General features: G+C 42.0%; 1 non-coding gene and 1 pseudogene across 1 annotated transcript; one reads left to right on the top strand and one right to left on the bottom strand.

Moving 5' to 3' along the window:
- Window positions 1-2280: 2280 nt before the first annotated feature.
- LOC142428285 (U5 spliceosomal RNA) lies at window positions 2281-2396 on the top strand. Its single transcript, XR_012780210.1, has one exon. It is a non-coding gene; the product is annotated as a U5 spliceosomal RNA (small nuclear RNA).
- Window positions 2397-7005: 4609 nt separating this feature from the next.
- LOC142428216 (U1 spliceosomal RNA) lies at window positions 7006-7193 on the bottom strand (annotated as a pseudogene).
- Window positions 7194-13072: the final 5879 nt, after the last annotated feature.

Genomic DNA, 13072 nt, shown 5'->3' with positions numbered 1-13072 from the left:
GTCACAAGGAAAGGGATGAGTCAACCACAGCTCAAAATAGCACCAATGAAACACACAATATCCCTCTGGTTCCTTGATGCTTCCTCTTTCCCCACTATCATGACTCCAGTCCTTCCTTTCACTGCGGGCTAGACCAGAGCATGTGCACAGGTACATATAAGAGATGAGAGCCCATGAACACGGAATCCAAGAAAAGGAATGGGAGTAGCGATACCAGGAGGGTGGTGGGAGGGTGGGAAGAGGAGGGGAAGAAGAGGGAACTGATTACAATGATTGACACATAAACCACACATACCCCCTCTAGGACAAACAACAGAAACTGTGGGAAGTGAGACATGGTCGGTGTAAGATAAGAAAATAATAATACATAATTTATCAAAGAGTCACGCGGGTGTTGGGGGAGGGAGAGAAAAAAGAGGAAGTGATATTAAGGTGTCCATAAAAAGTAAATGTTTAGTAAATAATGATGGCAATGTATGTACAAATATGCTTGATACAATTGATGTATGGATTGTTATAAGAGCTGTAAGAACAACCCAAGTCGATCTATGTTGACCGTCTCCCCAGAAGGCAATACAGAGGACAACACTGAAGATATAGCCTGGGGAGAGAGGTGGCTCTGTCCAGACCACACAGGACCGAACTAAGGGGGAGAGAGAGAGAAAGAACTTCATCATGACACATCTAGCCCAAGGGACGACATCATGCTCAGAGCATAGAGAGCACCGTAGGGCCTGCCCCACCACAAGACAAGACATTTTATCACTGACAAATAACAGTACAGGGGACAGCACTGGAGACATTGTGCAGGAAAGTGTACCTGATATGCCCCATGCACAGTGGGGTGAGAGGCAAAGGGAGTGTACCTGGACAGTAAGGGGAACAAAGTAACCAAGTCATTAAAGAATCCTGAAAATAGACTTCTGGCCTGGGGTACAGGGCTTGTCACCTCTTCAGACTTGATCGGAAAAAATACATTAGGGTCAGCAGACAGACCTGGAACTATCTATTATTTTTTGTTGTTGCTTTGTTTTTGTTTTATTATGTTTTGGTTTTTCTTCCACCCTCTGTCTGTCTATATAAGATAGGCAGGATGAGCAATCCCAAAGAGAAACTACAGGACCGGCAGTTCAGGGGGGACATGGAAGAAGATGGGGCGGGGAGAGAGAGTGGGGAGCCAACAAACTCATAGACAAAGGGAAAAACAAGAGATCTAAAATTGATGGTGAGGAGGGTTTATAATCCCGAGTAGGGTTTTATGAAGAGCAATGTATCCAAGAGGAAATACTGAGAGCCAAATGGAAGGTGAGTATGATAGTGGGATAGAAGGAAGGTGAAAGGAAATAGAGGGAAGAAATAGGAGTCAAAAGCTATTTATAGAGGTATAGCTATGGGTCTATAGATATGTAAATATATTAATTTATAATGAAAGGGATAGACACCAATGAACATATATTTATATGAAAAGGTGTAAGATAGCAGATGGAATTTGGGCCTCGCTCACGGCCTCCCTTAACCCAAGAACACTTTGTTCTGATTACCTGGCTCTCTTTGATACTCACCTTCCAGACACAATTGCTGAAGACAAAATGGGTGCATAAGCAAATGTGGTGAAGAGAGCGGATGGTACCCAGCTATCAAAACATATAACGTCTGTAGTCTTAAAGGCTTCAAGTCAAACAAGCAGTCATCTAGCAGGGAAGCAAATGAGCCCACATGGAAGAAACACACCAGGCTGTGTGATCATGAGGTGTTGATGGGATCAGCCATCAGGTCTCAAAAGATCCAAAACAAACAATTATATTGATTTGAGAGAGGGGGGTTGGAGTGGAACCCAAAGCCCATCTGTAGATAATTGGATACCACCCACACCCTCAGAAGTAGTATAAGGAAGGGATGATTCAACCCAGGTGCAGTATAGCACCGACAAATCACACATCATTCATCTAGTTCTTGAATACTCGCTCCCTACCCGCAAGGCCGTAACCCAGTTCTACCTTACAAATCTGGATAGACCAGAGAATACATATTGGTACAGCTAAGAGCGCTCGACACATGGACTTCAGGAAAGATAAACCCCTCAGGAACAATAATGAGAGTAGTGATGTAATGAGGCTAGGTGGATGATCAGGTAGGGGGAAGGGTAAAAAACGGGGGACCTATCATATGGCTGGATATATAGCCGCCCCACCTCCAAAGGGGATGATAACAGAAATGTGGGTGAAGGGAGACAACGGACAGTGTAAGATACAAATTAACAATAACAAAATATAATTGAGCATACTCTGGTTTCTCTTCAGATCGTATAAATCTTTTGCCTTTTACTAAAGATTTCCATGGAGAGGAACAATTCTGAGTCATAAACTAATTTTTTGAGGCCATGCACTTGCAAGGCTTACTAAAAAAATTGTATGTATATATATATATATATATATATATATATACTTGATCAAAGGATATATATATATAATTGATCAAAGGAGATATATATATTTGATCAAAGAGGGAGAGAGGGGGAAAAAGAGGGTTTTATAAGAAGAGCTTTAGTAGAAAATGTTTTGGAAACCATGGCAACATATGCACAAATATGCTTGATACAATTGATGTATGGAATGTTAGAAGAGCTGTAAGAACTCTTCTGACATTCCATACATCAACTGTTCTTACAGTTAGAAGGGCTGTAAGAACAATAAAATAATTTATAAAAAATAAATAAATAAGGAAACTTCGCCAGAAGTGCCTTGACAGCTTAGTTATGTAGACTTGGAAGTTAGGAGAATAATTTTTAGAATCAGAATGCATTAGTTTTCAATCTCATACACGCTATTTATAAGTTATGTAAGCACATGCAAGATACTTAACTGCTCTGAAATTCATTTCATTAATGTATACAATGAGGATTAAAAGTTTGTAACATTTTTGTCAGTAGTCAACAAAATTATGTATTGCAAATACAATAACAAAAATTATTTTTTAATTTTAAAAAATGATTTTATCAGGAGAGCAAAATGAGAGCCCATAGATTGGGGGAAAACATCTGTCATTGAATAAATTGCTGATTTTATCAGTGCAATTGCCTTATACCCTAGAGGAAGATTGACAATGATTTTCTCTTTTGTTTCTTTGCTTTTTTGTTTCTTTCTGCTCTTTGTGTGTTTTTGTTGTTATTGTTTGTTTGGGGTTTTGGTTTTATCATAACATGACCGCAAAAGTAAATCAGAGTTATTAAACCCATGGGCTAGCTGACAGACATCCTCAAACTACGGCCCGTGGGCCACATGCAGCCCGCCCAGGACATTTATCCAGCCCACCGGGTGTTTTTGCCCCATTTGTTTTACTTCAAAATAAGATATGTGCAGTGTGCATAGGAATTTGTTCATAGTTGGGTTTTTTTAAAAAAAAACTATAGTCCAGCTCTCCAACGGGTCTGAGGGAACTTGAACTGGCCCTCTGTTTAAAACGTTTGAGGACCCCTGGGCTAGCATATGGATTTGGGGCTCCTACTTAGTTCTTGCCCCAATCCAAGAATAGTTAGTTCTTAAAACATGGCCCTGCTCGATTCTCGCTTTCATGAAGAAATCACTGAATACTTCATGAAGACCACCCCCCAGGCTTTCTTGGGTCACCCCCGGACTCCACTAGCTTTACCTCACATTGGACACCTGCAAACACAGAGGCACCGTGATTAGATGGCACACATACAAACAAATGCACTCACAATTATACACACAGCAGCAGGGTGTACAACAATTACCATGTAAAATGGCCAGAATGAATGCCACGTTTGGTGTAAAATTCATTATGAGTCTTGTGGACTAGCTTCTGGGCAGAAATGGTAACACCAGAGACCCCAGAGACTGGGACTGTCCTCTGAGATCTCCCACATCAGGGGCTCTGACTGGTTTATCAGTGGCAGAGAGCTGCATTTTCATGTCCTCTGATATTTAGAAGCAGATGAGTAGAGAATATGGGCAAGAGTTCTCCCTCAGACTCAGAGAAGCACAAGCACTCTCAAGGGAAAACAGAGCTCTGAGACATGTACTTTATTGTTATATATGAGTTTGTAAGTAGTTTTCACTCTATAAGCTTTACATTACACACACCAACCTTTGTGGTGTGAGAGCTCACAATGAATCCTCTCTCGTCCCTCTTTTTTTTTTTTTTTAAATTTTTATGACCCCAGTTCTACCTAACAAATCTAGCTAAACTGGAGAACACACATTGGTACAGATAAGAGCTCTTGACACAGGGAATTCAGGACAGATAAACCCCTTAGGAACAGTAATGGGAGTAGCAATATGAGGAGAGGGGAATGGTTGGGGAGGAGGGAGGGAGAGAAAGGAAGAACCCATCACAAGGTTGGCTGTATAGCTCTCCCCAACCCCCGAAGGAGATACATAACAGAAATGTTGGTGAAGGGAGACAAGAGACAGTGTAAGATATAAAATAATAAAAGCAATATATAATTGATCAAGAATTCAAGAGGATGGGATGGTGGGAGAGGGAGGGGAAAAAGAAGAGCTAATACCAAGAGTTCAAGAAGAAAATGTTTTGGAAATGATGATGGCAACATATGTACAAATATGCTTGATGCAATTGATATATGGAATGTTATAAGAGCTGTAAGAGCCCCCCAGTCAAATTATCTTTTAAACAAATAAATAAAATATCTATCTAATGCTTATGATCAAACTCACCCACTCTGCTATGCAGTCAGTACTCTAAAAAATGTGTTCACAGGTTAAAGGAGTCTTAATGATCACAAACCAAAATCATAGTTCCCCTTTCTGACTCTAAATTACACTGCCACTAAATTACATGAAGTTACACTTCAGGGGCTAACGAACCCAGGATGGGCAGGAACACCACAGGCTGCGGAGAAGGGTGAATGGCAGGTTGGCAGGTCAGGTTTGTGACTAGACAGGAAAATGAGTCCAAAATGGGCAGGTCAGATGGCAGGCCATTGGCTTAAGTCCAAAGAAGCAAAGGTTGCCAAGTTAGATCCAGCAAAAAGCCTCTCGTCCCTCTTAAGATGTAGATACCCATGATGATGGTGACCGGCGCCATCGTTTGTTTCTTGCATAGGAACATTATTGGTTTTCTTGCCATCCAAGAAATCCCTCCATTTTTGTGATATATACAGCTGTGGGCATGAGGTTGTTCAGAAAGCATGTAGAATTGCATCCTCTTTCTTCTGTCATGATCATGAAAACTGGATATTTATCACTCGAGGTCATCTTCTCAAAGAGTCAGTTTTTGTTTAATTGACTTACTGATGGTGTTCATTCTATTTCATTTACTTGAGATCTTATATTAATTATTTCCTGGCACCCCTACCCCTTCCCCTGTAAACCTGGGCGGTGGCACACTCATCTTTCTCTAATTCCATTAGATGCAAAATGAGGTCATTAACGTCAGTTTGATTTCGACACTATACAGGTGGTTGTTGCTACAAATAGCCCACAAGGTTCTCTTCGGTTGAATCCCACAGTTCTGTTGTGCTTTCATTTTTTGTTCAGTCCAATACAGCCATCCAGGATATAAAATTCAATCAATACATATCATAACTATTAATAATACAAATACACAAAACTACTTTTGCACCAATCTTTGTCCATTTTACATGGTAATCATTGTAGACCCTTGCTGTGTGTGTTTAATATCGAGTACATTTGTTTGTGTATGTGTCCTCTAATCGTGGTGTTTCTGTGTTTGTAGGTGTCCAGTGTGAGCACCATCTGGGGGCGATCTGAGAAAGTCGTGGTGGTGGTGGGGTGCCTCGGAGACTCTCCTGTGCAGCGTCTGGATTCACCTTCAATAGTTGTGAAATGCATTGATCCCATCAGGCTCCAGTGAAGGGCCTGCAGTGGGTTGTATACATTAGTTATTCTGGTGGGACTACATTATACACAGACTGAGCAAAGCGTCAATTCACCATCTCCAGAGACAACTCTAAGAACACTCTCTTTCTGCAGATGATTAGAAAGAGCATGAATGTCGAGGAAATGATCATGCATTAATGTAAGAGACACAATGTGGGAAGTCAGTGAGAGCCCAGACACAAACCTCCTCTGCAAGGAAGAGACTGGACTCCAGGGGGCGCTCAGGACCCGAAGAGCGCAGGATCAGGCCAAGGAGCAGTTGTAGATGGTTTCAGTTTGGGGATTCTGCTCTGTCTCACTGTTTCCTAGATAATCTCTCCATTTTTATTTACTGGTTTTGTAGTCTTCCCTGGTGTTTCCAAATTCAAAAGTGGTATTGTAAAAGTAGGAAATATTCTCACCTGCAGTAAAAGCGCCTGTGCCTTATGGAGGGAAAAAGACCCGGACAGGTGCCCCCAGCACCAGAGTTTTGATAAAGCTCAAGGATAGATTTTATAATCAGACTCAGGGCCACTGAGGTTTCTACATGATGCAAATGATGAAGTGTACACACATGTCTGAAAGGTTGGTGGTTTAAACCCACCCAGTGATGTCTTAGGACACAGGATTCATGATCTGCTCTGTGTTGTTAAGTGTCATCGAATTGCTTCCGGCCCATAGCCAATGTACAATTGAACCAAACACTGCCCGGTCCCGTGCCGTCGTCATAATTATTGCCAGGGTTGAGCCCACTGATGGAGCCATTGTGTCAATCAATCTTCTCAAGAACCTTGCTCTTTGCTGATCTGTCCAGACCCACACGATGAGGTCCAGACCCAAACTATGAGGGAGAGAGCAAGCAAGAGTGAGAGTGAGAGTGAGAATCTCATCATGGCCCACCAAACCCTGGGGACGACATCCCTGCTTGGAGCAGCCAATCCACACAGAGGACCGTGTGGCTGGCCCCACCAGGAGACATGGGATTCCTTCGCTGAACCCTAGTGCTACTGGGGACAGCACTGGAGACACTGTGCAGAAAGTGTGCCCAGTTTGCCCCAGACACCGCGGGGTGAAATCAAAGGAAGTGCAACAGGGCAGCAAAGTAACCAAGTCCCCAAGGAATCCTGAAAATAGACTTCTGACTTGGGGGACAGGGCTTGGCACCTCATCAGACCTGATCTGCAGTCCCCCACTACCACAAATGATGCAGTCTATTTTCCCACATTTGGGGAAATCGCAGAGGTCAGCACATCCGGAATGCAATGGATGAGTAAACCTCGCCCTGGGAAAACCACCTTCGTGATCATGGTATCTCCCCTGCCAGGTAAGTATTCGTTTTGCTTTGTTTATTTTTGCTTTTCTTTTGCCCTATGTCTCTATATAAAATAAGCAGGATGAACAATCCCAAAGAGAAAACAATGTAACCAGCAGTGGGAGCTGTGTTGGGGGACAGGGCAGAGGAAGTGGTGGAGAGGGGGAATGGGGAGCCAACAAACTCACAGATCAGGGAACAGGAGGGTGTATAATGCCTGGCAAGTGCAATGTATCCGAGAGGAATTACCAAGAGTCAAATGGTGGGTGAGCATGATTGTGGGATAGGAGGAAGGTGAGAGGAAGTAGAGGAAAGAAATTGGACGCAAAAGCTATTTACAGAAGTATCACTATAGGCATGTATATATGTAAATATATTAATGTTTAATGAAAGGGATAGAGACCAATGTACATGCATTTATATGTTAAATATTAAGATATCAGACAGACTTTGGGTCTCTACTCAAGGCCTCCCTTAACACAAGAACACTTTGTTCTGATAACCTGGTACTCTGATACTCACCTTCCCAACACGATTGCTGAAGACAAAATGGGTGTATAAGCAAATGTGGTGGAGATAGTGAATGGTGCCCAGCTATCAAAAGATACAACATTTGGGGTCTTAAAAGCTTAAAGTCAAACAAACAGCCATCTAGCAGGGAAGCAAATAAGCCTACATGGAAGAAGCACACTACCCTGTGTGATCACGAGATGTCAATGAGAACAGGTATCAGGTATCAAAAGATTAAAACAAACAACTATATCGATGCAAACAAGAGGGGTTGGAGTGGAGACCCAAAGCCCATCTGTAGACAATTGGATATCAATTGCATATCTCCCCACAGAAGGGTTATAAGGAAGGAATGGTTCCAGGTGTAGTATATCACAGATGAATCACACAGCATTCCTCTAGTTCCTTAATGCTTCCTCCCCCTGGACTACCATGACCCAGTTCTACCTTACAAATCTGACTAGACCAGAGAACACACGTTGGTACAGATAAGAGCTCTGGGCACATGGAATTAAGGACAGATAAACCCCTCAGGAACAGTAGTGGGAGTAGCTACATCATGAGAGTAGGGGGATGGCCCGGGACGGCGGGAAAAGGGGGAACTCATCACAAGGTTGGATATATAGCACCCCCTCCTAAGGGGACGAATAACAGAAATGTGGGTGAAGAGACACAAAGGACATTGTACGATACAAAATAATAACAAAAATGATTGATAAATGATTCATGAGGAAGGGAGGATGGAGAAGGGAGGGAAAAAAAGAGAAAATTATACCAAGGACTCAAGTAGAAGAGGTCTTGGAAAAGATGATGGCAACATATGTACAAATATGCTTGATACAATTGATGTATCGAATGTTGTAAGAGCTGTAAGAGCCCCCAATAAAATGATGTTTTTTTAAAGGAAAACAAAATAAAGCTTCCTATTTTTGCCACTCCTCAGCTTTATCAAACACAATGCCTTCTCCAGGGACTGGTCTCTCCTGACAATATTTCCAAAGTATGTAGGATGAAGTCCTGCCATCCTTACTTCTAAGGAGTGCTCTGGTCTTACGTCTTCCAATACAGATCTGTTTGTCCTTTTAGCAGTCGACGATAGTTACAGTGTTCCTCTTCAGCACCACAATTCAAATGCATTGATTCTTAGTTTTCCTTAGTCAATATCCAAGTTTCACAAGCATATGATGCAATGGGGAATGGCTTGGGTCAGGAGCACCTTAGTCCTCAAAGGAACAGCACTTCTCTGTAATACTCTAAAAAGGCCTTGTGCCGCAGATTTATCTAAAGCGATACATGTTTTGATTTCTTGACTGTTGTTCCATGAGCACTAATTGTGAATCCAAATAAGACTTTAACCTTTTCTCCATTTATCATGATGTTACCTATTGTTCCAGTTGTGAGCATTGTGGTCTTCCTTACATCGACTTGTAATACATACTGAGGGCTGAAATTCTTGCTCTTCATCAGCAAGTGCTTCAACCCTCCTCACTTTCATCAGGCAAGTTTGTCAGCTTCATACTGAAGGTTGGTAATAAACCTTTCTGTCAGGGGAAGCCAGCCCCTAACACATCATTATGGGTCCGGTAGGCGCAATTGTACAGTGATAATAATTAAACATCATAGTAAAGTTATAGAGAGCATGAGAGATAGAAGTGAAGTATTGAAGTAAATGGGAGTCAGACATGCTTCATGGTAGCATGCTGACCTCTGCCCCACTTGATGGACCACGTGGAGTGAGTGAGAGAGAGAGTTTAAATGGTAGCCCTGGCCCCTTTTATATTCTCTGGGGACATGCAAGCCCCCTAATTACAGGTGAGGACATATGTCACTGGAAGGGGCTGTCCTATAGGTAATACAGTAATGAGAGAGGGGTGGTCTAGGGACATACATGCAATAGGAAGGGGAGGGATTGGGGTTATACATGTGACAAGATGAGCAGATCCTAGGTTCAGGATGGCAGCCTAACTTTCACCTATTCCCTAGATCTCCATGGGAACCATTATCAGTAGGGTGTGAACGCTTGGTCTCAAGCCTCAAGGAGGAATAGTTTATGTCCCCTGTAGCAGGGAGTGAGGCCTGCCATATAGTCTGGTTGCCTAACTACCCTGGGGAGAATGTCTGTAAGCGTTTGACCTCTCCCCACACCTTTCTCCAATGTTGTTACCACATACTTCTTCATATAAGCCAGCTTCTCTGATGGTTTGCTCATCATATAGGTTGAACAAGTATGGTGAAAGGAAAGAACCCTAAGACACCTCTTTCCTGATTTTAAACCACACAGGTTTTAAATCCCTTGTTCTATTCATTCCCGTGTTCTATTCGGACAGTTGCCTCTTGATCCATGTGAAAATTCCTCATAAGCACAAGGAATTGCTCTGGAATTCCCATTTGTGGTAGCTACATAATCTGGTGTCAATAAGGAGCTTGAGAGGATTAAGAGTGAAGGGGTGGAGTCTAGTCTGTCAATCAGGTCATAGCTAATGAGGCCTCTGTATTCTTTCTCCTAAGAATTCTGGGGATTCCTGAATTTCCTCCTTGGAGGTGGGAGAGATTCTCTCTTACTACACACTCCTTTGGAGATTCTCTACTGAGAAGACACATAGTGCTACACCCTGTGAGCTGGAGAAGCCACATGGGCCTATCCTGATGCAACCAGACCTCTGGAGCCAGAAAAACCATGTAGAGACCCCTGCCAGCACTGAGATGCTTATACTGGATCCAGAAAACTTCCAACCCACTGATCTGTGATCTTCCCACATCTGGCATCATTGCATGTGTTTCATGAGTCAGAAGAGGACTTATAGATTGGTATTGGCCATATGGGCTAATATCACAGATTTATGAACTTGATCTGGACTGAGCTAGGATGTTTCTTCAATATTCAACTTCTCTTTTGTATAAACCTCTTTATTTTGTTTTGTTTAAAACTTTTTTCTTACACACATGAGTCTATGGATTTGTTTCTCTAGTCTACCCAGACTAACACACCATTCTTCTCAAGATAAACACAGTTTACTATGGTACACTCAGTCAAATGCCTTGACATCGTGAATGAAACATGAGTAAATATCTTTCTGGTAGTCTCTGCTTTGAGCCAAGATGCATCTAGGATCAGCAATGGTCTCCCTGTGTCAAATCCTCTTCAGAATCCAGCGTGAACTTCAGGCAGTCCTCTGTCAATGTACTGCTGAAACTAGTGTTCTTTGATCTTAAGCAAAATTTTACTTGTATACAATAGCAATCATATTGTTCTATAGTTTGAGCAGTCTACTGGACCCCATTCCTTTGGAATAGGCATAAATATGTATCTCTTCCAGGCTGTTGGCCAAGTAGTTGTCTTCCACATTTCCTGGCATAGATGAGTGAGTGCTTTCAGTGCTTCTTCTGAAGCATTTCGATTGGGTGCTCGGCTAACTCCAGGAGCCTTGGTTTTGGCTATGCATGCAGTGCAGTTTCAACTTCTTCCTTCAGCACCATTGATTCTTGCTCACATGCTACCTCCTGAAATGGTGGAATATAGACTAGTTCTTTTTGGTACAGAGATTTGGGTACTCTTTCCACATTCTCTTGACCCTTCCTGTATCATTCATTAATGAATGCCGGAAGCATGACTTGCTTGGGAAGAGTTAATCTCAGGGATTGACACGGTGCAATTCCTTAAATATGGTACTCTCTGGGATCCAGTTTATGACCAAGAGTCTGGGTCCTTCAAGGGCAGTAATATCTAATAGCAGGATGGCATTGACCTATGACCCTTTGATCCATAGGTGTGTGTGAGTCAAGTGGAGTTGCTTAAAACACTGTTCAATGATGAAGCAAGAAGTCCAATTATGACTTCAACCAAGAGCCCCGTTAACACAGGTGTTTCTTGTAAATTTTGGTTGTCAGAGAAAGCTTTCTCTGGTTCAGGAAGGCAATTACACAATTAATTAAATCAGGAGAGTCTCTGAGAAATTAATACATTGTGTCATTTCTGTTTGTCTCAATGTATGTCTTTTCAGACTGAAGTTTAGTGGAGTAACCAAATCCTCAATATTTCACTGGGAGTAGGGACATAGAGGCATTTTATTTATTTATTTCGCATGATCTCAGCCACAATCTCAAGATTCAGTGACACATAACCTGGGCATGGAATGCTCAGTTTATTTTTCAATAGAATTGGCCTCCTTGTAAGCCCCTAAAATTAAACACTGCCATGGAGTTTATTTTGATTCACAGTGTCTCTGTAGAGCCAAGTTGAAATGTCCTTTGGTTTTCCAAGGATGTGCATCTTCATAGGAGCAGATACCCACCATAGCTTCTTCTGCCTCCTGGTGCAGAGTTCATCTCTGCACAGTCGTCTTATTCCTTATGAATATTGTAATCTGACATCGTTCAGAACGGAATTCTACTGCCTCAAATTGCTCAAATAATTTCCCTTAATGCAGCCTTTCCTAATTTGCCTCTATATGTCCAAAATCCACTAAAAGAACCCAGGAAGACAGAAAAAACACATGATTTATACGTAACCCATTTGAAGAAAAAGTTAATAAAATTGTTTCTTCAAGTTGTCATTATTTGTGTGCTGAGGAAAGTTTATGTTCTTCACATCTTCCCTATGAGGAAAGAGTCTTCAAGTCCAAGAGGTTGCTGTAGATATCCAACTGTGTGCAGAGAAAAAGTATGAGCAGGGCTGAACAACTATCCCCACAACTTATTAATGGAAACCTTCTAAATCATTAAATTGCTTTAGAGTGATGTGAATACTTTGTACTCCACAGTAAGTTTTAAATCTCTTCAGCAGTACAGTTATTTTACGGGAAGTGATCTTTTTCCCTGTTGGTGACTCACTCGGTCATTCCGATATTTAGCAGACGTTGAATCATGCCTCCTCTTAAATTCAGCATGATCGATAGATTTCAATGATCCTCAAACTTTGGACTATATGTTCAATGTACCATGACATTATGGAAAAATGGAAATGATGGATGTTTTATAAGCTGTAAATCCCTGGGAGTTGGGCATCATGGACCTTATTCCTAAAGCTTCCTGCCCCTTGGATTTTTCTACCTCTTTGAGCAATTCATTTAGCATCAAGCTTGGCCTAGATGAAGAGGACCCCGGGCTTGGTGAATGGAAAACACAGGTAGAGGATTGTGTTCTCCTGAGGGTTCAGCCAACATTCAACTCCCAGAGGAGCCGATTCTTACAAAGGTGCCACTGACACTCATCTCCACTTACTCTATCAGGTGGAGCCTCAGAATACATTTATTTATATTCATGCTCTTTATAAGTTGGTGTAATATATATGGGACTGTTGGACTTTATTCACAAGAGCATGGAACATGTTTGTGTCACTATTTTTCTTGGTGGCAGCCCACAAATGCAAGTAGCTCAGGGATTCAGACAC

The sequence above is a fragment of the Tenrec ecaudatus genome, chromosome 15 (assembly GCF_050624435.1).
Source record: "Tenrec ecaudatus isolate mTenEca1 chromosome 15, mTenEca1.hap1, whole genome shotgun sequence".
NCBI classification, from domain to species: Eukaryota; Metazoa; Chordata; class Mammalia; order Afrosoricida; family Tenrecidae; genus Tenrec; species Tenrec ecaudatus.
This window is presented reverse-complemented; position numbering and strand designations above follow the sequence as displayed.